Below are 24,844 nucleotides of genomic sequence, written 5' to 3'. Positions count from 1 at the left end.
CAGCGTAGACTACAGCGTAGACACAGCGTGGCTATAGCGTAGCTACAGCGTGGCTACAGCGTAGCTACAGCGTGAACTGACACAGCGTGAACACAGCGTAGCTACAGCGTGGCTACAGCGTAGCTACAGCGTAGACTACAGCGTGGCTACAGCGTGACTACAGCGTAGCTACAGCGTGGCTACAGCGTAGCTACAGCGTAGACTACAGCGTGGCTACAGCGTAGCTACAGCGTGGCTACAGCGTGACAGCAAGCGTGAACACAGCGTGAACACAGCGTAGACTACAGCGTGACTACAGCGTACTCATCGCGTCGGCCGGTTTCATGTCAGGTAGCCCTTTTGGCGGAGCCGGATTTATTTGAATGTAACCGTTGACGAATTGAAACCCGGGTTGTCTGGTTGGTGCAGACGCTGCAGCTGTTTCCCCTTTTACAGCTGATCACATCCGACCTGATGGGACGACCAGTGACCAGAACTCCAACCAGCAGGCTGCTGCTGTGGGCGGGACCCGACTAACTCAGGGACCTGGAAGTCGCTCCTCATCCTCATCCACCCGGTGCGTCCACGCTGGCTGTGTCCACACTACTTAGATAGTTGGATCAGCTAATATTATGAGACAGATCGACACATGCTTGGCCCCTCTCCACTTCCGTCGCCCTCTACGGGGGCCAATGCCCCCCCCCCCCCCCCCAGCCCTCAGTTCACATGCAGACACAGAGGGTCTCTCTCTCTCTCCGGCCCTCCGGTGGGCTGAAGGAGCTCTCTGTGTGGGGTATAGTGTCCCTTTCACAGCTCCGTCGCCCGAGCTCAACGGACACAGGATAAAAGCCACTTCCCTTGGAGAGAGAGTCCACACACACACACACACTTTATGACAGGATCTTTTCACCCTGGAGATGGGCACGCCCTCCCTGGGGATAAGCAGGTGTTCTGCCGGGCTGCACACCCGACCTGAGCTCCACTGAGACCAACGGACTTCAGGATTCTCTATTCCGTTTACAATGCAGAACAAAAAAAGGCCGTTCGTTATAATACGACAGCTTCTTCATGATGGGAATGTCAAGAGGGGACATAATGTACTTTTTATGGAGTCCCAGACATTAAATTATCAAACTGGTCAGAAGAAATGTCATTATTTTATTGTATTTAATAAAACAATGTTTTTTTAGATGAAAGTCTGAGATTAAACTAACAGGATTTTACATCACTTCTTCCAGAAATCCATGTTCTATAAACCCATCATCCATCTACATTATAGAGGGACATGAATATGAATATCTGAGGTGACGGTTATCTGTTTTTTCAATGTAAACACGCAACTGGTTGCTCTGAGCATCCGACAACGAGGCCTCTGACCTCTGACCTTGACTGAGAGGGGGGGGGGGGGGGGGCGAGAACTGGCGATGTCATGGAAATATGTGACGAAACTGGAACTGATGGTGCTGTAACTCTTCAGTTCAACATTCACGAGGCTCGAGGATCAAAAGAGCAACCGGGAGGAAGCCGGAGGACGGCGGACTCAAGGAGAAGGAGGGAGAGAGAGAGAGAGAGAGAGAGAGAGAGAGAGAGAGAGAATGATTGACAATAGCAGCGGAGGCCCAATTTAACTTTTTAGATGGGCCGACGGCTGTGGGACCCAAGTGGCCCTGGAGTGCGGTAAAACATGGCCACTTAATAAGCATGCCCGTTATAAATCTAAAAATGCTTGTTTGAATATAGTGCCGCTCGTGCTTTCATTATCTTTGTGCGTGTGTGTGTGTGTGTGTGTGTTGGCCGGTGGTCAGATCCTTAGAAAGAGCCTCCGCTGACCGGAGAGCACCGCCAACAAACGCTGCCACAATTACAGGCCTCCAGGAGGGTCGGGCCACGCTCAGGGGAGGGAGGGGCGACCGAGCCAGAGCACGATGGAGGCATCCGGAACACACGCAGATTCTCTGGAACGTTAAATATTCAGGCGACAACCGAGGTAAAAGAGAAATGTTCCAAAGCGTCACCCCGAGCTCAGCTGCCGGCGGCTGAAGCTTCATAAGTCATGAACGCTATGAGGGCGGTTCTTCATCTTCTCATGGAGCTCTGACCTCATCCTTCAAATTCAAGCCAACCTGAAGTTATGATTATCGAGCAATCCAGAAGGAACCGGGACCGCTTACACTAAACTAGAAGAGAAGGAATCATTAAGTGCAGTTATAGAACCTGCTAGCATCTCGTCTTCACATCCCTGGAGATGTCCTTACCACTCCAATAATGCGAGTAACCAACACTAATTAACTCCATGTTTATAATCGCGGTAGTCCAAATTAAATACCCCCGAGAAACAGGACATTGGTCAATACCCAAGGTGGTGGAGAATGTAACAAGAAGCCATAAAACAAGTTGACTTATGGTACCTTAGTGTGTGAATACGTTTTAATATCCAACCAGAATCCTCCGATTCAGGGGCGTGAAACTCATCTTCACCGTGGGCCACATCAGCATCATGGCCGCCTCTTAAAGGGCCGGTGTAACTGAAGCACTGTATCAACTACTCCCGAACATATTGTTAGATAACTCTCTTTTCATTTGATTATTGTTTATTCGAGAGTAGAAATATTTTACACGAGAACATTTCTCTAATATTATAACACAAATCCATTAACTTTGTAACTTTAAAAATAAAAGCACAGGATATAAAAGGCGATGGCGTGCCTTTCAAGCCGTCAGGGGCCGCATAAAATGACGCGGTGGGCCGCATTCGGCCCGCGGGCCTTGTGTTTGACACCTGTGCCCTGATTGGAGGACGGCACTGAGCCACACAGTCGCCCTCAGCTCCCGTCAGGATCGCCAGGTGTGTGCCGGGGACCACAGGAAGCTCGGCTGAGAGCGAAGCCGCCGGTATGGGCGGCTCTCCAGAGCATCGGCCTGTCGAAATACACCGAATAAACAGAGCGCCAGAGCGGAGAGGAACACACACACACACACACAAAATGACAGAGTGAAAATACACAAAAGGCATTTGCATTCCTTCTCCAAAGAGACAAAGCCGGGTTTGGGCTTCGGCCGTCCGCTGACGATGGAGCGTCGCGTCACCGAGGACGCCGGCGCGGTGATTGTGTGGCAGAATGCTGGAGGAGGCGGCGGCCGTGGGGCGGCATGCGTATTCATTTGTTTGTGGACGGTCTGCATACATTACCACCTACAGCCTCATGTCCCCACCGCGCCACACAGACAAACACACACACACAGAGACACGGCCGCCTCCTCTTTCACGGCACTCAAAGGCCTAAGAAAGCCCTTTGTCGCCCGTTGTTGTCGTGGCGACGCTCACGGGTGGAGTGAATGGGGAGCGGAGGTCTCGCTCCCTCAGTCTGTGGCCGTTTTAATCGGCTTGTCACACCGTCTGTGCTGCGAGACGCCGGCGCTGTCCTCGGCCTGTTGTCGGGCCGGAGACGCTCCTGAACATTCTCCTTTCGGAGGAAGCTTATTTTAGGATTGGGAGGAGTCCGTGAAGCATCAGGACGGATTTTCTGCTCCATTTCTTTCATTACAATAGCAAACCAGAGTGTTACTGCTCATATTCAGGGGCTTCCCGCCAACCCTCCAGTTCAATAAGTTCCACGGTTATTGAAAATGCATTGTGCTTTTCTCTAATAAAAAACAGAATAATCCTCCAAGAGGAACTACTTCTTCTTCTTCTTCTTCTTTAGCGGACGCTCCAAGTTCAAAATGAGAATCTGGTGATTTGTTTTATTCATGAATGAGTCGGTGACCCGCGGCGACCCTCTGACTCGTAACATGCTAAACGGAGGCGGCTCTCTTGTCTCACCCTTCACGAACGAATCCTCTCGCCCGACCCTCCTTCTCTCTCCCTCTCTCTTACACCCCCCCCCCCCCACTCCTCCGTCCGCCGCTCCTCGGTATCTCAGGCGCCTCTCTGGATGCCATGCATTTTTTAAATATTTAGCCGGGGATTCGTTTTTGCGGCTGTTGTCCCTGAACACCCCGTAGTGGGAGCCGCTGCCGCCGCCGCATTATTTCATTACATCATTCCCTCAATCCTTAACGAGTAATATACACTCTAGAGGTTTCAACTCCAGCTGTTTTCCATATCTTCTCCTTCCATTTCTCAAAAGGGAATTCAAATAGTTTGAGGACATCGTGACGTTAAGCCTCTGGGTCGGTTCCCGTGGCGACGTTAGATGAGAAATTACCACGACCTCTTAACCGCGCATTACGTGGAGGTGGTTCGGCGATTTTTGATGATCTCGGATAGCAGTACCGATTCGTACAGAGATCGGGTATCGGCAAAAATCGTCCGATCCGTTACTGGATAACAAATATTTTAATAAATACAAACTTGGTACTTTTATATATTTAGTTATTGCAAACCTGGTGATGCCAGACGCAGAGAAGAAAAGTCCCTTAAGCAGTGAGGCCCACAGCTGGTTAGTGAACGGCTGGGTTCTGATCGGTAATCCGTAAAAGCCAATTTAGGAGGAGCCATCCCGCTGTTACGGTAATAAACTAAGCTAAACTAACGGATATCAAGTGGGCATATGACGAGGAGCGTCTGTTAGCTTGTTTTCTTTGGTACCACCCTGTGGTATACCTTGTACATTTAGTCATGTAAAGTTTCATCAACAGCTCATATTTTTGGTCTGCTGAAACAAATCAGCTGCAGTTTGTAGATAAATCTACTTTATCTGCTCCAATTGTAACCGACTCCCAGTTTATTATGTATTTTGATGTCCATCGGGGCTCGCCGTTGGCTGGGCGCGGTGACCTGAACTTGCTCCCCGGTTGGCCGCCTGATGAAAGAGCCGTTGTTGGGTCAGTTCTGCCAACACACTGACCCTCTGTCTGCCGGTGTGGGCGTCTGGACCTGTGAGGACTTTAGAATAGCAATCTATTGTGCTGAATATCAAATGTGATGATGAGTCTTTCAAAATCAAAAAGGGTGGAGGAGTTGATTTAGTATGCAGCAGTGTCCGAGACATTTCTAGAAGAACCTTCTGTGTTTTGGGTCTTTCCCTCTGGTTTTGGGGGGCTACCTGAGTGTTAGACCAATACAACAATACGTGTCCTTAATACCTCACTAGTGGGGCTGGTCATGCAAAGACTGCCGACTTTCATCCTCAGCCGCCCATGCAGACATAATCCCACTGAATCCCATAAAGGGGACCAGCGGCAGGCGTTCCTAATGCACATCTCATTCCGGATCGCTCTACAGTCCGACGGGCTTCTGGCTCATTGGGTCGCTGCTGGCGGGTACTTCCTGGTCCCCGTGTGGTCCTTACATGAGAACGGGCTTTAACTGGATGATGATGCGTTCACAGCTGAATATGTGATATAAGTATAGAGACGCTGATGTTTTAGAGTACAACTCCTCATATAAATATTTGTGATTTACAAAAATAGGACATACAAATATATTGTGTTACCACCAAATAACAGAAAGCAGATTTATAAAGCGGACGGACGCTATCAAACCACACAAAACAGAGTCCAACTAGAGTTTCTCTGCAGCTCTTTGGTCTTTTGAGTCTGGTTTGATGTTTTGTTCACAAAGTAAATGCAAAGACGCAACTTTGTGCCCCGGTTTAGGTTTTTGCGCTATGCTGTGTCGCAAAAGCCTTTTAGATAGATATTGAGATTCTCCAGATATTGAGATGTGACCTGGAATTGTTGAAACATTAATGGAGAAATATATTTATATATATACTGTATATATATTTTGTATATATTGGCGGCATCTGTGAGCACCCAGAGATCGGACGACAAAAGGAAGATTGTCTAAAAAACAACCCAAATATTAAAATAAATATAAAATACTGCAGTATTATTGTCTGCTATAGACATAGCCCTGATCAAACATTTAAAAAACGGTCTGCCTGACGAAGCATGAATTCAGACTCTACGAATCAGCATCACTGTGTAAATAAACATGCTGGTTCAGGTTCGCCTCGAGTCGCTCTGGGAACGTCCGTCAACCAGACGCAGTTCCTGTCGACGGCGGTGAAGCTCAGCGAATGACGGGATGAACCAAGAGACGCGCCCCGGGTACGGAGCAGCATCATTGGTTGTTGGTTGTTTGGGCCACGGTTGAGGACGGAAAGAAACGCCGTTAGCTGCACTGAAGTGATTGAGCTAACGATGACTCAACTATGTTAACAAGAAATGTTTAGAAAAGTAATTTTTTAAGCAATAATGCTGGGAAATTGAGTAATTCCCCAGATTCTTGCCGGTCTGAACCGATGTAAAACATTTCATGGCAATCCATCTTAACAGTTGTTGATTTGACCAACCAACCAACAAGTCCACCCCTAGAGCCGAGTTACAAGCATGGCTTGAATGTTGATGATGAAAATGATTATATTTTGTGTTACTATGTCAAAACATCCATCCGATTAGCTCAATGAAGACGACAAAATGTTCCAATCATAACATTTTGATCACCTCCAGCTCATTTGGCTCCCAAACTGTTGGTTCTGGAGTGCAGGCAGGTGGGAGTGACACCCCGGCCTTCTGTCAACAAGCCGAGTGACGGACAGCTCCATTAGAAAGAAAATGGACGCCCCCTGGAGACGAGCCTTTGTCACCCCGCCCCACCCCACCCCACCCCTGAGCTTCCTGGGATTGGGTGAGAGGACAATCAGCGCAGGTCTTTTAGAGTGGGAGGTCTCCCAATTGTCAAATGCTTAATAGACTGTGCTGTCTCCATCTTGGCTCAGCAACACACACAAATCGGATGTACGTGCAATAAACACACACACACACACCCACACACTATCTGAATCCATGGCAGAAAATCAAAGATGATTGATGAGTGCAGCCCGGCTGTGTTGAAGGTCTGAGGTGTGTGATTGTGATCTGGAGACAAAAGGAGTCCTTGTCAAAGGTTAACCATGTGATACAACTCTCAGGGCGCAACGGAGAGGATTCTAGGTGTCATCAATCACACCGATTCGCTCTTTTCATTGAATTGTCATCTTTCTTTTTCAATCAATAAGCAGCAATGGCATCGTTGTGTTGTGGGCATCAGCTGGGTCACATTCAGAGGTGGGGTCCAAATCCTGATTTTGAGGGGGCAACAGCAACTCTTTGCACTCTAGTCCGGAGACAAGTACACCGTAGACACAGCTACGGGGAGCAACTCAGGGTTAAGTGTCTTGCTCAAGGACACATCGACTAGGGCGGGGATTGAACCCGCCAACCTCCTGATTGACAGATGGACCTGCTGACCACTGACCCACAGTCGCCCCTTACGACAGGTAAATCCCAAATCAAGTCCCAAGACAAGACCGACAAGCTCCAAGTTACAGCCCAAGTCAAGACTGACAAGTCTCAAGACTGATAAGTCCAAGGTCAAGTCTCAAGTCAAGACTGACAAGTCACAAGTCACGTCACAAATTACGATACGCAAGTCATAACTTTTTACGTGACTTGAGACATGACTCAAGACAAGACTAACAAGTCCTAGGTCAAGTCTCAAGACAAGACCGACAAGTCCTAGGTCAAGTCTCAAGACAAGACTAACAAGTCCTAGGTCAAGTCTCAAGACAAGACCGACAAGTCCTAGATCAAGTCTCAAGACTGACAAGTCCTAGGTCAAGTCTCAAGACAAGACCGACAAGTCCTAGGTCAAGTCTCAAGACAAGACCGATAAGTCCTAGGTCAAGTCTCAAGACAAGACCGACAAGTCCTAGGTCAAGTCTCAAGACAAGACCGACAAGTCCTAGGTCAATCTCAAGACAAGACCGACAAGTCCTAGGTCAATCTCAAGACAAGACCGACAAGTCCTAGGTCAAGTCTCAAGACAAGACTGACAAGTCCTGGTCAAGTCTCAAGACAAGACTGACAAGTCCATGTTCAAGTCTCAAGACAAGACTAACAAGTCACAAGCCACGTCCCAAATTACAACAGGCAAGTCCCAATTCAAGTCTGACAAGCTCCAAGTCTGGTCCCAAGTTAAGTCTCACAAGTTTCAAGTCAATACTGACGAGGTCCAAGTTAAGTACCAAGTCCTAAACCATGAGTTTTTAGTCCTAAACCAGTCATTAAGCGCTCTTCACCAAATGCATTACCATTCTAATAACAGAGTAACTGGCGCCAACTGGAGCTCAGTGGTTTTCTCCTGCGATGTTATTAGATGCTGTCGGACCGGAGCGATCCAAGTGGATCTGGGTCATGTAGTGTCGACTTGCTGGGAATCAACAGCGCCAACGTAAGTGGATTCAGGAAATGAGATGTGTGGTGTTGCAGATCGCTTCGTGTACATTTGGAAACACACAAAAAAGTCAGTGCTCCATCAACTCCACTACCAATGCACTTCTCTTCCATCAGCACCAGCGTTTCAACATGGAGACAGAGTACTGGAGGTGGGATGTAAAACTACACCCAACCAAGGGAAGGACCCTCTGCAGGCGACTCCAGTGCAGATGGTCTTGGTGCATCGCTTTTAGGTATCATGGCCTTTTTAATCTTTGAGCTGGGGTCAGTTTCTCAGGCACAAGTCCAAGAGCTGCGAGTGTACGCCTCTGGTATTATGGTTTTACTACACCTGGAAGACCGGTTACATTAAATCCACCTCGAGATGTTCGTGCTGCGTCTTCAAGAGGCTGCGAGGCTGTGGCTCAGGACATCGAGACAAACGGCAAACAAACGGCTCCAGGCGGCATCCTTTGTTCGAGGAGGGGCACGGACCCAACACTAATACGGCTAATGGCTTAGGAATCCCCACTGCCTCTTTAATTGAAGCTGGCTCTCCTGTGTCCAGAGGATCGGGGGGGGGGGGGGGGGGGGGCGAGATAAGAAATCGCAAAAGAGAGAGAGAGCTAGACTGGGGAGAGGAGGGTTCTGCTCTCATCTTAAAAAGCGAGGAGGGGCCGGGAGGGGATCAGAAGGTGTGTGTGTATGTTGTGTGTGTGTGTGTGTGTGTGTGTGGTGGAGATGTTGCCAATCAGGATCCCCCCCCACACGAGGTTTAAGGACACCTGGGATCATCAATGATTGATCAAACCAGAGGGTTTAACCAAGAGAGAGGTGGGTGAGAAACACAGGGACTGAGGGGGCAGGAAATACAAAGGAGTGTGTGTGTGTGTGTGTGTGTCAATGAGAAAGTAAAAAGAAACAAAGAGAAAGAGAGGGGAAGTGAACAAGAGATGGAACAGAAATGGTGAGAAAATAAAGAAAATGCATCAATATTGACCAGAGAAGACCCCGCCCCCCTTCCCCTGAAAGGAAGGCTGCATGAAAGGAGGCCGGCTGAGTTCTGTGCGTTGGACCCAGAGAGCGACGCTGTGGAGGCAAACATCCCATCAAAGCGCTGCTGCAGCCCTGAGAGGCCCAGGCGGTTCTGACTGAGCTCAGACAAACAGAACCCATGAGATCCATCCTGAGGCTCTGAGGGACGGGTTATTATTCAAACCGCCTGTTTAAGTTGCTTTTGTCTCCACAACGCCATCAAACTTTACGTGGAAACGGTTGATAATCATTTGTATGTCTAATAACAGGGTGTCTACAGGAATAAACCAGTGAAATTTAAGACTTTTTAAGACCAGTCTAAATAAAATTTAAGACCTAACGTACGAAGGAAATATACATTAATCTAAATTAATTAATTCAAAGTAAACACACTGATGTCTGTTCAAAATTAACAGTATGGTGTAATGCAAAAGGATAACACAAATGTCATTGCTGTTTATTAATACAACATTTTCTGAACATTTAGGTCCCATGAACAAATGTCTATAAAATCAAGTAAATATATTTTTTAAATACGTGCAACATAGTTCCTTTTGAACAAAAAAAATCTATAAAATAACATAAATAACATTTCCAGCTGCTTTTAAAATGCAAATACATTTACAAAATAGAATGTATGTGTGTGTGAGTGTGTGTGTGAGAGTTCTCATGTCTCTATGTGATGGATGTTTGTGCACAGGTTCATACGTCTCCTCCTGAGCTTTTGTGAATATACTAGGAAAACAATCCTTTTCAAACTGTATGAATACAAAAACTTCCAGTTGACATTTGGTCCATTCTCCTGGAAAAAGGAGAAAAAAAGGCAGACATTAGCCAAACAACAGTCACCACATCTCTTATGACACCACCACTTCAGATTAATGTCAGACTGGATCAATATGAATGAAAACTATTTTTACAAATTAAGCAACGTGAGCCATCCCTTGAGCCTAGTGAACACTATGTAGACATATTGACAGGTAAACACCACTCTACTACCATTCTAAAACTATTGTTAATTAGTCTAATTCATGTGTAGTGCGCCTATCCATAGCTGTTATTAACTTGACACATGAGTAAAGCTTAACTATATGAAACACATACTCATATACATGAGGTTAGTTAATACATATATTTATGTTAGATTTACTGTGAGATGCTGAAGTAGGTCCTGGTGTCATGGCCCATGAGCTCCATAGGATCCTGATGGGACCGGGTCATTTCAACTATAGCGCACATGAAGTCCAGCTGTCTGCTCGCGGTGGTCTGGTTCAGAGTCTCATGGTGGTCTGGTTCTGAGTCTCGTGGTGGTCTGGTTCAGAGTCTCATGGTGGTCTGGTTCTGAGTCTCGCGGTGGTCTGGTCCAGAGTCTCGTGGTGGTCTGGTTCAGAGTCTCGTGGTGGTCTGGTTCAGAGTCTCGTGGTGGTCTGGTTCAGAGTCTCATGGTGGTCTGGTTCAGAGTCTCGTGGTGGTCTGGTTCAGAGTCTCATGGTGGTCTGGTTCAGAGTCTCATGGTGGTCTGGTTCAGGGTCTCGTGGTGGTCTGGTTCAGGGTCTCGTGGTGGTCTGGTTCAGGGTCTCGTGGTGGTCTGGTTCAGGGTCTCGTGGTGGTCTGGTTCAGGGTCTCGTGGTGGTCTGGTTCAGGGTCTCGTGGTGGTCTGGTTCAGAGTCTCGTGGTGGTCTGGTTCAGAGTCTCGTGGTGGTCTGGTTCAGAGTCTCGTGGTGGTCTGGTTCAGAGTCTCGTGGTGGTCTGGTTCAGAGTCTCGTGGTGGTCTGGTCCAGAGTCTCGTGGTGGTCTGGTCCAGAGTCTCGTGGTGGTCTGGTCCAGAGTCTCGTGGTGGTCTGGTCCAGAGTCTCGTGGTGGTCTGGTTCAGAGTCTCGTGGTGGTCTGGTTCAGAGTCTCGTGGTGGTCTGGTTCAGAGTCTCGTGGTGGTCTGGTCCAGAGTCTCGTGGAACAGAATGAAGAACGCGCCGCCCTGTTGGTCTTCGGTGATGAGCTCTTTGTTGCACGGCGCTGGATTTCCTCCGGTGACCTCCAGCGTTGTAGCGTTGACGTCGTTGCTAGCGGCGGAGCAGCAGCTAGCCCCGCGCGCTGCTGGCGGCCTTCGCTAGTCTCTGTGCTTCTTGCTCTGCACGTGAGATTCCACCCGACACATAACGCAGCTTCAGAAGCATTTCACCGACCGTGACCAGAAACATTCTTTTCAAGCCGTTGTTGAACTTGCATCCCCCCCCCTCCATGTTTTCTAAACTAGCCGATGCTTCACGTTGTAGGGGATGGGACCGAATACGCGGGGCCCCTTTAAGAGAAGGGGCGTGGCCCCGGTGACACCAGAGACGCCGCAGAGCAACCGGAGCAAAATACGAACCTGGCGGAACAGATTGCCTCATATTCGTAAAGACATGACACCCAAAAAATTTAAGACCAATCCAATCTGAATTTAAGACAATTTAATGCCTTATTTTTAGGAAAAGCAATTTAAGACTTTTTAATGCCCCGCGGACACCCTGAATAATCTGCATGTACTGTACTCGTTCATTGTATTATCTCATAACCTTTAGTCGTATTTCATTTCATCCGCCCCGCCTGCTTTCCTTTTGTGATGACCAAAAGGAAAATGATACACAAATAAAAGTGTATTATTTATTTGTTGTTTGGGCCCCTTATCACTTTTCAGATGTTGTTTGATATTATGTTCCTTTTCACCCTTCAGATGGTTCAACATATATATAAATATATATATATAATAAATAATACAAAATATATCTATAAAATCGTATACTAGAAATGTTTGCATGATTTTATATATATATAAAATTAAATAAAAATATATATATGAAATTGTATACTAGAAATGTTTGAACGATTTTATATATATATAATATATATATATTAAATTAAATATATGCTTACACATGGATGCATCAGTTTTAACAAGTTATTTTCCTTTATAATAATGTCACTGGGGGACAGTGTTCTGTAGAACCGGTATTTGTATTTAACATTTAGAAAGCAGGACTTTTAATTTGTTGTACTGCTCCTCTGACTAAAGGACTACAAAAGGCTGACGGCCGGACTGCAAGGCTTCGTCCTGAACCTTCCAGAGTTCTTCTAGTCGCCCTCCGGCCGCCCCGATGTCAGCGCGCCGCTTCTCTTCCACTCATGAGACGGAGACGTCTGTACCGACGGCGGCCAATCGGACCAGGAAGACGTTCTGCCAAGCATTGCGCAATCGGGTAGTGGAAAAGGACTAGAAGCAATTTAGTGGGATAGCTTTGACCTCTCCGTAGTTTGGGCTTTTATTTTGTCGTGAATTGACCTCAGAGTGTTTTAAACCCTAAAGCATTATTTTTGGTTGCTGGTGTGTGTGTGTGTGTAGGGGGGGGGGGCAGATTGGCTCCAAGGGTTGCCGGGCATTGTTGTTGAATCTTTGAATAAAAGACTTGAATCCCCTCCCCAGGACTGCTGCTCAGAAATGCATTATTAATGAGAATCGGCAGACTGATGCTCAGGATTAATTACAGTAGAAAGCCCCCCCCCCCCTTATTTGATCCCTTTCTTGTTGCTCAAGCCAACAGCATTTTTTTCTTCTCATTCAAGATCAGAAGAAGGTGTTTCAAGTGTTGTTTTTTTCTGGAGCCCCCCCTCACAGACTTTAGTGTGCGGCTACATAATCTACCCCCCCCCCCCCCCGCTCCATAAAGAGTGTGCTGCACTTTTTGGGGTTGTTTTCCTTGCTTCCACCACTCTGAGCAAGGCTACAGCCGCGCGCCGCTGTCACCTGCTTGGTCGCACAGGGAGAAGCTGAACAGGCTGAAAGGATAACAGCTCTTCTTTTTTAATCGCCCAATCTCATCCCGACAGTCTCAGTGCAGCTGCCCGACGCTCAGAGAGAGAGTATATGTATATATAAATATATGTATATATGAAAATATAAAAATAAATGTTGTACAAATATATATGAATATATATATATACATATAAATAAATATATATATGTATATATATATGTATATATACATATATATATATGTAAAGAGTACATGTTTGCAGGAATAGTCAGCCCCCACTGTTGTGCTTTAAGTAAGATGCTAATATTAATTTCATGTCATTTGTTCAACGCAACTTTCAACTTGCTAACTTGACATGTGACGTGAGTGCAGAGCAATGTTTCCCTCTCGACTCCAGAGGTCACCACGTCCTCATCAATCACGACGACGCCCGGAGAAAAGTGCTCATTCTCTCCGCGGGTTGTGGTTGGCTTCAATTAGCGGGGCCAACATCTGACACTGGGGGGGGGGGGGACACGCGTGGGGCCGCATTCATTGGACGGGAGCTGTAGTGTATCCAAGGGCAACGGGGGTCAAACTGTGGGACCCCGCGAAAATAGAAAAAGAGACAGGAGGGAGGGGCAGACGGACGTGACCTGTCGGGTGTGTGTGTGGCCGTGTGTGTGTGTGTGTGTGTGCATGTGTAGGAGGTATAGAATAACCCTCTTTGTGAAAACCAATTAGACATCCAAAGTGAGGACATTTGTTTCTCACTCCTGAAACAAAGAAAATGGACTTCAGATTTAAGGGTTAAAGTTACCACTGTGTGTGTGTGTGTGTGTGTGTGTGTGTGTGTGTGTGTGTGTGTGTGTGTGTGTGTGTGTGTGCCTGGCAGGGGGGCAATTCAGCAGCTGGACAAGCAAGACTTGATCCGACTCCTGTTGACCTGATGGAGAACACTGAAGGCCTATTAGCACACACACACACACACACACACACACACACACACGTGCGTCTCATATTGCGCACAACCACTGAAAGGCATGATGACATCACAATAACAAGATCGCTGCATAGCGTGTGGGCCGGACCTGGTGGGAGGCATCGTAACCCAGAACAGCGGGGGGGGGGGGGGTCCCCACCTGTCTTCGGCCGAGGCCACTATGGAGTCAAGTTGAGTAAAGTAAACGTCTCTACAAGCGACGAGGGTCACCGTACCGACAAAGAGCGACCTATTAATAAAAACTCATGAGCGCGCTGAAGAGGTGCTAAGCTAGGCTAACCACTCAGACACCAGCGTGGCATCCAACTCGCGGCGCGATTACGGCGGAAGTCCTAATTATTTTCATTGAGCTTATCCGACGAACTGACTCTGGGAACACGATGCATTCGTGGAAAGAACCAAGTAAGAGGCGACAGAACCACCGACACATGGGTGGGCGGGGGGGGGGGGCACGGCACCCGGAGGCAGCGAGGTGGCGGGCGAGGGGCGCTTGGATAAAGCTCCCCGCCGACGCTACGACCCACATTTCGCCCCCGGGGGCTTTTCTAGCCGACCGCCGCGGAGTTCATCCTTTGTATCTCCATGACCTGGTTTTCGTAATCTTTGGAAGCCGAAATAGGAAATGACTCAAATTTTTACGAGACGGCGGAACATTCAAGAGGATTTGATGGATCCTGACGTGGAGCACGCGAGGAGGCAACACAGGAAACGCTAAATTGTGGTAAACGCACAATAAAGCCGGACCCTCGTCGTTTCAGGAAAGGTCGGCTCGGCTTTGAATCTGCGACATGCAGAATGCCTCTTGGTGGAAACGCGGTCGTCGTCTCTTGAATCTGAAACTCTGGGGGAAAGAAGTGAAAACAGTCCGACTCTCGGTTCCACTTGGTTCCGGGTCTCGGTGACGTTTCCTGCACACGGGGAATGAATCGGTGTGATTCTGCCGGAGCGGGGCAGCGAGTGCCTTCGACTCCCTGCGATTGACAGCAGGAGACGGACGTGGGGAAGCCGACGCCCACTCAGGAGGACCGTAAAGATCGGCTGACGGCGGTTGTGTCATTTCCCTCAGTTCTCTCAGTGTGTGGTCAGCTGTGCTGCAACCACTGTGAAAATCTATACCCCCCCCTTCTACACCCACACACACTGAGCTCTGTTTGCTTACCCCCCCCCCCAGACTGCTGTATCCGGACAGATCTCCTCACACTGAGCATTAATAATCGTACTTTTCTTCCAACAGGAAATAGGATTTCTTCTGGCCCTGCAGCGTATCTCATGAGAAGGCGATCGGTAACGACTCGTCAACCCAACGGCGTGGAGCGGGTACCAACGCTTTTTTACCACCGCAATTAAAATCGGTTCGTGAGCCGGAAAAAAAAGTTGGCTCCCCGACCTGGAGCCCAAAGAAGATCAGATAACGGGTTCATCAGAGCGCCGGCCTGCTGCACGACCCTCATGATGACGGCAACGCTGGCCTGTTCCAAGAATCCTGAACCAGAGCTGATTTTGCATAAAGGAGGTGTGATTAATCACTAATGGCTGCTCTGTGGTGACCGACATTAAAACATAAACCATCGAAAACCAGATGCTGTTCATCCGTGATATTGAATACACGCACACACCAGAGGATTCGACATGTTGGAGTCTCGTCGCTTCACAGGCCGATTTCAAAGTTCCTTGGATGCTTCGACTCGGCCGAGTGTGACGCTTGCTATCCTGCTACAAATGATGATTTTCTGTACCGCGTTTGCTGCACCGATCAGTATTTGTATTAATATTTTAAGGGCTTTGCTCGGATGCGTTTGCGCGGCGTTTTATTGAACATGTAGTTCATATTTCAAGCTTTTCTTGGTCATGTATGCCCCGAGACCAGCAGCCCAGAACCATCGGAAATCTACTATAGGGCTCCATGTAGGCACGTGCACAGACACACCCCTGGTGGTGCTCAAGCTCCTCCCCTTTTGTCCTGGATGAGAAAAGTGCCCCTTCTGCTGGAGACACTTTGTTTCTCCATTAATAAGTATTTAAGAATAAAAATTACTCTCTCTGTCGTCAATCCCCCCCAAATCAGACGGGGGTTTTATTTGAGTTCTCGTGAGAATTTCGCCCCGACACGCTCCACTCTCACGATCCCCCCCGCCGCCGCCGCCCTCCTCCTCCTCCTCCTCGCGTTTATTATATGGCATTTTTCGCTCCCATCATTTTGTAAATAATAATAAATTGTAATTGTTAATAGAAAACAAGTCATTGTGTTCAGCTCTCACGTCTTCTCACGACACAATGTGTTTCAGGTGTTGCGTAGCAACTAGTTACGTGCTAACTTTAAGTTACTGTGATCAATAGATACATCATGTTGGCGATGGATGCCCTTTTTTTTGGTTTGAGCCCCTGCCCCCCCCCCCCCCCCCCAACATGTCTGAGCACGGGCCTCGCTCCAAGAGTCAACAGTTTAGAATTACCACTATAATAAGAAAGAAAAAATCTAAAAGAATACACTATACAGAAGGTGGTAATGTGTACAAGAACCAGAAAGGTGCTCGTATGTACAGTAAGTACATATTTCACAACTCTTTCTACTTTTGTTGTGTATTTGACCCCTTCCGCCAAAAAAAGACAGAATTAGATATCGTCACTAATCAATTCCAGTAAAGACTAAAGGCCTTTTCCCAAAAAGGGGTTCTATGTCAAGAGTCTTGGCTTCCACGTTAATAAGCACTCGTCTTTTTGAACTCGTCTCGCTGCCAACTGGATCACAGAAGACGAGGATAGACTTTTCAACCGCCGCGGTCAAACAAACCATCCAAATGATTTCCTCCTCTTTCCGCCACAGCTGGCTGAGCGGCGGCCCGCTCCTCCTCGAGGAAGACGAGTGAGTGAGCAGCCACTCACAAAAGGCTTTGGAGCAGTTTGGCTAGAAAGAAGAACGAAGAAAAAAAAACGGCGTTTATCCGTCGGTGTTCGTGAGCCGGATAGCGGAGTGATTTAAAAAGGGCACTTTTCAGGTTCGATAGACCTTTCAGAGATAAACGGCTCGGAGGATGAGATCGGCGTTTCCTGTCGGGCGGCTGGTTAACGGTAAGTGGAAAGCCGACGTGTATCGCGTAACTCAATAATCAGCAAGACGGAGCGGACCGTTCCATCCACATCGTTTCAGATGGTTAGGAAAGGGGACGGATTCTACAGCATCTTCAAGATCTTGTCTGATAACGAAATCCACAAACTTCGAGATATGTGTGTTAACGAAAGGCTTTGGCGACCCTATGCATGTAGCATGTGTGGCACAGATGTTTCAGAGGAACAAGCAGGAAAAGGGCCAATTACTTCAAATAGACTCTATTGAACTCTGTCATGATTCCTTCTGGTCACATGACGTCCATCCTTCTGTCCATCCTGGAGAGGGATCCTCCTCTCTTGCTCTCCTGAAGGGTTCTTCCCCTTTTCTCCCTGTGAACGGTTTGTTTCTATTTCTTGGGAGTTGTTCCAGAGCCGATGTGAGGTCAAAGGTCAGGGATGTTGTATGTGTACAGACTGTAAAGCCCTATGAGGCAAATTTGTAATATCGGGCTATACAAAATAAACTGAATTCAATATAGGAAAGGAGACACGAATGTAATAACAAGTATGCCTTTGCACTTCAAGACACGACAGGGTTCTTGCAGTGATCGGTCGAGGAGTGAAACCCAAATGGTGAAAGTGATTAAACAACAAGTCAATAATCACTGATGTCAATATCTGCCAGCCAATCAAGTGCAGACAAAACTTACTTATTCAAGCAACAGCACTGATCTCATCCCAAACTATGTCAAAGACCCGGTCACATTTGAGTATTTAGGCCGTAGCGTTCCAATATTCGAGCCGCTAAGCCTGATCCTCTTCAGGGTCCTGGAGCCGGTCCCCGCTGATATTGGATGAAGCCAGGGTTCACCTGGACAGGCCGCCAGACCATCTCAGGGCTCATGTAGAAAATCGCTAGTATTATATAGAGCCCGACAACCATTCACACCTTCGGACCATTTAGAGTCCAAATATCCTGAGCTGCAGGTCTTTGGACTGTGGGAGGAACCCAGAGGGAACCCTGGCTGCCACGGGGAGAACATGCAGACCTGGGGGCCTCTTGTGAGGAGCCTGTGCTAGCCACTACACCACCGTGCGGCCTAAACATACGATATATAACATTTCATACCATCAGTAAGATCTTAAATGTAGCTTCTTCTTTCTTTTTTTCTCAACTGAAATTTGCGCAAAATCTCATTATATGATAAAATCAAATTAAATAAAAAACAGACATCCGTATGTCTTTGGACTGTGGGAGGAAGCCGGACACCCGGAGGGGACCCCCGCTGATGACTGAGCAGCCGGCAGGCGGTTAATGTTCCGCCTGATGGATCACGGAGGTCTGCCAACCATGCCATGGCCCTGTTGATGCTCTGATCCGATCCGAAGTGAGGTTCTGGGACAGGGATGTATATATGTACAGATTGTAACGCCCTCTGAGGCAAATTTGTAATTTGTGAAAATGGGCTATACAAAATAAACTGAATTAAATGATTGACTACATCATAACCGTCGGCGCCAACGAAATCTTGGAACCCGCAATTTATTTCTATACACCCCAGATCCCTCTTTGGCAGAACTCCGCACCGACACATTGACGCAACTCATTGGACAGACCCTTATTTAAAGTCTTTTTAATATGTAGTCGTACAAATAAAGTAGCCTCTAACATCGTGGCACCTTTCTATCATCGGTATAACGTGCTAGGACTCAGTTGATGGGTGATAAAACCTGACATGTTGGATCTTTGGGAACAGTTTTCAGGTTCTTGTATTCTACATGAACACATGTAGATCAGAATCCCAATGAATTGATTTTGACCCAATAATAACTTCCTACATATGTCTTTTGCTTGTGATGCTTTGCAGTGCTCGGCTTTGTGTGCCCTGGACTGGACTTCCTATTGGTGGCCCTGGCGGTATTATGGTTTAACCTCCAACCTTATTTCTTTCGCTTCAGCTTTTCATTAATCAGCGAGAGACTTAAGAGGATTTGACTTCCACTAAAACATCAGAATATGAAAATAGATTCCACGGAGCTAGCATCCTCTTAAAATAATAGAAACTTGAAGAGGAGGAAGAACGCCCCACGCTGAAGGTAATGGCGCCATCAGCTAGAGATACGGCAGAAGAACTATATTTTACAAAGAAATCCAAATACCCATGAGTCACAAAACTAAATTAATATCAGTGACTGTTTAACAAAGTAAATACAGAGCGCAGATAATCAATAGGCTAATCAAGAGTATCCAAACAGACGTGGGCCTGCAGGATAAAGATCCCCGTCTCTTATAGCCTCGGGGGATTTAAGGAATTAAACCCTTCCACTTGCAGTCAGGATCTAATCTGACATCCTGAATCTCCCGCCATTGAACTGGAGGACAATGAGAGAAGAAAGGCTGACCGTGCGATCGCCTCTGGACCTCTGGACCTCTGGACCTCTGGACCAGCTTTACGTGCGTACAAACGAGTAAATCCCAGATCCGATAGCTGGATTGACAGCTCCGTACGAGCAGTCGAGTCCGTTTGATCAATCCAGTCCCAGAACGTCTTATCTTGACAAGTTTGCAAATGATATCGATCGTTCATCGCCACGGGGCGATTCTCAGGGCTCGTTAGCGGGGGTAATTAATTCGGGACTGGTCTTGAAAAACTAACAATGAGACAAATCAAATGCCAGGGGGGGGGGGGGGGGTGACAATTTCAGGATTACATGGCAGGGCATTGGTGACAGCTGTTTGTGCCAACAGAGCTGCAGACTCCCAGGAAAGGGAATGCCCCACCTGTGAGCCCGTCGGATCGCTCCCATAGCGCCACTGGGTCAGAAGGCAACTGTCCAGGGGCCTGTGGCTGGGTGCCAGGGGGCAACAGCTTCGGGGTAACAGGGGTTCTGTTTCTGGCAACTGGGCCCCACATACGTGACTGAGCAACAGTCTGGGCAGCAAGGGCTCCGAAGCAGACAGGAGTGGCACGGGCCGGGTGGTGGGATGACGTCCCGGTTACCCGATTCTCACGCCAATGCTGGATGAAGCCAACGCCCTGCTACACTGACCCATCACAAAGTCCGTCAAAACTAATAGGCTACTTTAAATTCGTATTAAATGAATATAGTGATATGCTCTTCAATGTTTTTCATATATATATTATATATATATTCCATTCCATTATCTGAACTGCCCATCCTATTTAGGGTTGCTTGAGCCGATCCCAGCTGACATCGGGTTCACCCCGGACGGGTCGCCAGTCCATCTCAGGGCACATTCAGGGACACCCGTTCACGCTCACATTCACACCTACGGGGCGTTCAGAGTCCAGTTAACCTGAGCTCTACGTCTTTGGACTGTGGGAGGAAACCGGAGAACCCGGAAGGAACCCACGCTGCCACGGGGGGGGGGGGGGGACATGCAAACGCCACACATGAAGGACCGGCCAACTGAAGCATGAGCAAAATCTCATCAAATAAACAGAATAATAAACTTTGTCATAATCACTTATCAAAAGTGCTTTACAAAAAAGCAACACATTTAAACACTGGCAAAAATAGACAATGTGATCAATTATCAAAATAAAGTAAAAAATGTTTGGTGTATACATACTGTATGTATACACACACACACGTGTGTGTACGTATATATTCATATGCATGCATACGTTTCCCTTTCATCCTCACTGCATGGCTGGCTGCATTCAAGACGTGTCGTCGAGGAGCAACGTACAACAACACGGGGAGCGCCTTTCATCAGATTAAAAAACAATTCATTTAAGTATCGATCGAAAGATTTATTGACTATCAAAACTGTCGTTAGCTGCAGCCGCAGAGATCTGGTCAGCAGATCTATTCACCGATCAATCAGCGCCTGGTCGCCATCACAAGGTCATCACTTATCATTGATTTCTTAACAACCAACTCGAGGGATCCCCTCTGGCATCACAGACTCCGGCTCTCCGGGACTTCAGTGCAGTGTTTCAGTCCTCAGCGTCCCCGTCCAATCGGCACGGACCTCAACGCGTCCTTACCAAACGACACAAAGACAACATCGGAGACCAAGATGGAGATTTCCTTCCAGATATCCGAGGCGTGGCAATGACTAATCTTTGATTACACACATATATATATATATATATGTCTATATTCCCATTCCATAGTGGACGGGGGCCTGAGTCGGCGATATGGAAGCGGGCTGCTGGGGGGTGTCGGGTTGTCTCCAGGCTCATGGGCTCATTGAGGGATCCGGTCCACCCAGCCCACAGCGGGCGTACCTGTCCACTAGAGGAGAGTTTAGGCTCAGGACTGTTTGTGGCAAATACATTTAGTTTAAAAGATAAAGGATTCAAGTCACATGACGGGTTTGGGATCCGCTCAATGGCGTTCTTTTCTTTCCTCATCATCTCAGCGAGGCCTGTGGCTCCAGAGCAAGTGTTCTCTGTGGAATCTCCACTCCCACACCCCATTACACCACACACACACACACACAGAAGAATGTACCAGAAGGGACCCCCAGCTGTCGCTGTAGCAAATATGGGGGAACGCCCAAAATACTTCCATCATCAAAATCTGGCGGCGTACGCATTCCCTCTCTGTCTCTCACAACCTGAAGATTTACATCTTTACCCCCCCCCCCCCCCGTCAGTGAAGACGTCTTTCTGCCCTAATATTCACAATAGAATCATCCCGGCCTCGTCAAAGCTCCTCGAGAGAAACTCATCGTTCTGAACGCACCAGCCGGCAGACGCCGCGATGCCGCTACGACTTCCCCCGACACCGACAAACCCAAAACCCACACACTCCGTCCTCATTGCACACGGAGGCAGCGGCGGAGCTTTAAAAAAAAAAAACAGGACTTTGCCAACCCGGGGCCAGAGAATAGACATGTCAGCTGCAGAGGAGCTGCTTTTCAATGGCCAGCTGCAGCTCAAGTGGCCCGGCGACCCATTCACCCTCTGTGTGTGTGTGTGTGTGTGAGAGAGGTTTGAGGTCCGGATAGTAGGCTTAACCACTTCCTGCGGGGCCACCCTGAATGAGAATAATCGGACCCACACAGTCGGATTTCAAAAGCGCCGCAGGGTGCAGTACCGGCAGCCTCCTGCGCTTCACGAGTCAGAAAATCACCGGATAGAAGAGAACGCCATCAGCCCGCCGGTGACACAGAGAAAATTAATTTACTTTAAATTAACCGCCAATCAATTGGTAGAGCGAATTAAAATGTTATTGATTTTTTTTAAATGAATCTCGATCGATTGCATCATCTTTAAATGTCTTTTCTTTGGCTTCAACGCATTAGTACAACTAGAACGGGCACTCGGTAGAGCGCATACCTTCGCATATCACAAGCTTGGGCATTGAATTATGAACATTTTGGCATTAGTTGCCAATTGGACAAAAATGTATCGTGCTATGGTAAAAAAAAGATTTTGACCTTTCCATGACCTTGACCTTTGACCCAATTGATCCCAGAATATATCAAATGGTTCCCGGATAATAACCAATCATCCCACCAAATGTCATGCGATTCAAGAAGATTTTGACCTGTTCATGACCTTTGACCTTGACCGTTGACCCGATCGATCCCAAAATCTAATCAACTGGTCCCCGGATAATAAACAATCATCCCACCAAATTTCATGCGATTCGGTTCAATACTTTTTGAGTTCTGCGAATAACACGCATACAAATAAATAAATAAATAAATACACGGCGATCAAAACATTACCTTCCGCATTTTCAATGCGAAGGTAATTACTGAAAGCTTAGGACGATGTGTGTGTGTGTGTGTGTGTGTCTGTGTGTGTGTCTGTGTGTGTGTGTGGCATCGATCCGACACCGACTCAAACAGCTGTTGGTGTTGCTATCAGGTCGCTACTTGCATCGGCCTGACATCGTTTAGTATTTAGTGTTTAGTGTTTAGTGAGCCTCATTCGGGGAACTTTAGTTTAGTTTCCTTGACATTAAGAAAAAGGAGAGTAAAAAATGTCTGACGGGCATCACACTTAAGGCGAAAAAGAGTAAGGAAGAGACTTTATTTGAACGTTGTCCCGCGTAAACTTTGACTTGTAACGAGCAGCTAACGCCGAACGCGTCCGTCCTCCCCGCAGCGCCACACAGTGGCCGTCGATGAAGACGAGACACTTGAGGAATATACCTCCCGAGAGGATGAAGAGCAGCGACCATCCGGGGAACTTTGTTGCTTTCCGGCTAAAACGCCTCACGGTACTATCACAATGACCGTGTCACGGAACTAAAGTCTGTTACACAAACTACTGAGGGACTCCTCCTCCTCCTCCTCCTCCTCCTCCTCGGCGTTGTGAGGATGACCGGCGCCGAGGTCCGGTCAGGAGGGCGAGCTGCGTCCCGTTGGACCGCGGTCACAAACAAGATCACTTCCTCATGCTGGTCGGTCGTGATCGTCTGAGAACAATCGAACTTTCACACACACACACACCGTCTCCGATCACACACACACACACACACACCATCTCCGATCACACACACACACACACACACACACACACAGTCGAGTGTGGGTAACGTGATCTGGGGCTTCAGGCCCTCAGCGAGCAGATGGCCGGTCATCCGGAGACCTTTGGACCCCGCGAGAGAGAAGAGGGACTGAGCCTTAAGGCTGCAGCGCCGCAACAACCCGACACAAAGGTTAGGAAAACACACACACATATATCATATATATATATTATATATGTATTATATATATATTTGAGAAGAAACCTCCTTCACGGTGAGAGGGCGGAGCTGATATTCGGCTCTCGTCATTAATCTGTTCTTCCCCAACTAAAACAAAGCTTTGAAAAAATGTGAAACAGGTGACCGAAGAGCCCCAACTGCATCAATGCCCCCTCATCATCATCTTCATCTTCATCATCATCGTCACCACCAACGAAGTGCACATTCCAGTAAACTAATCACAGCCGGAAAAAAACACAGAATTTGTGTGAAGTTCAATGGCCAGAGCAGATCCTCTGGGTTGTGTGTGTGTGTGTGTGTGTGTGTGTGTGTGTGTGTGTGTGTGTGTGTGTGTGTATGTGTGTGTGTATGTGTGTATGCACGTGCCATCTTGCAGAATGCTAGCAGGTGAACACGGCATTTGGCATTTGGATAACACACACATTCCTTCATCAGCTGACAAAAAGAGTGTGTGCATGGTGTGTGTGTGTGTGTGGGGGGGGGGGGGGCAGTGGCCACCATACTACAAAACTATCTGCACATCGTATTGAACAGTCTAGTCTAGAGTGAGTGTGAGTGTGTGTGTGTGTGTGTGTGCATGTTGTTTGGGTGTAAACAACAACAACAAAGAAAAGTGCTTGTCGACTTTAATTGCAGAACTCGCCTCCATTGTCAGACTAATGAAACGTGACGTCATGACGTGACGTCAGCGTGGATGTTTTGCGGCCAACAACCAGCAGAAGTGATGCGTTCAAGAGTTTGTTTGTTTGTTTGTTTTTTTTTGGCTTACCGCGAAACCCCAACAAATCCGCATGTTCTCCCCATTTGAACACAATGATGTCATATGCACGTACCTGTTGGGTCAGCGGGCACGCGCGTGAATCAGCCGTCCATGGCGCATCCACGCGAGCCAGCGAGCACCTGGTACCTGACGGAGTCCAGCGTGTGCGCTTCACGGCCCCCTGTGCGGCGGCGCGGCGGCGGGGCGGCGGGGGGAAGAAAGAAAAAGTAGAAAACAAACTCCCGAGTCCAGAAAGAGTCTGCGTGTCGGTCTTCTTCTTCTTCTTCTTCTTCTTCTTCTTCTGTGGTTCTGGCCGCGGCTCGCGCTCAGGACGGGGCAGGTCTGCGC

General features: G+C 47.8%; 1 protein-coding gene across 1 annotated transcript in view; it reads right to left on the bottom strand.

Annotated features, from left to right (window-relative positions):
* The window catches only part of LOC130199822 (plexin-B1-like), a 70,393-nt gene extending 45,584 nt beyond the window's left edge, over positions 1-24,809 (bottom strand). The window contains exon 1 of the mRNA XM_056423620.1: positions 24,570-24,809. The gene's annotated coding sequence lies outside the window, so the exon portion shown is untranslated. The remainder of the gene's footprint in view (positions 1-24,569) is intronic.
* Positions 24,810-24,844: the final 35 nt, after the last annotated feature.

This window comes from Pseudoliparis swirei, chromosome 9 (genome assembly GCF_029220125.1).
Source record: "Pseudoliparis swirei isolate HS2019 ecotype Mariana Trench chromosome 9, NWPU_hadal_v1, whole genome shotgun sequence".
Lineage (NCBI taxonomy): Eukaryota > Metazoa > Chordata > Actinopteri > Perciformes > Liparidae > Pseudoliparis > Pseudoliparis swirei.
The sequence above is the reverse complement of the archived record's forward strand: the minus strand, read 5'-3'. Positions and strand labels throughout refer to the sequence as shown.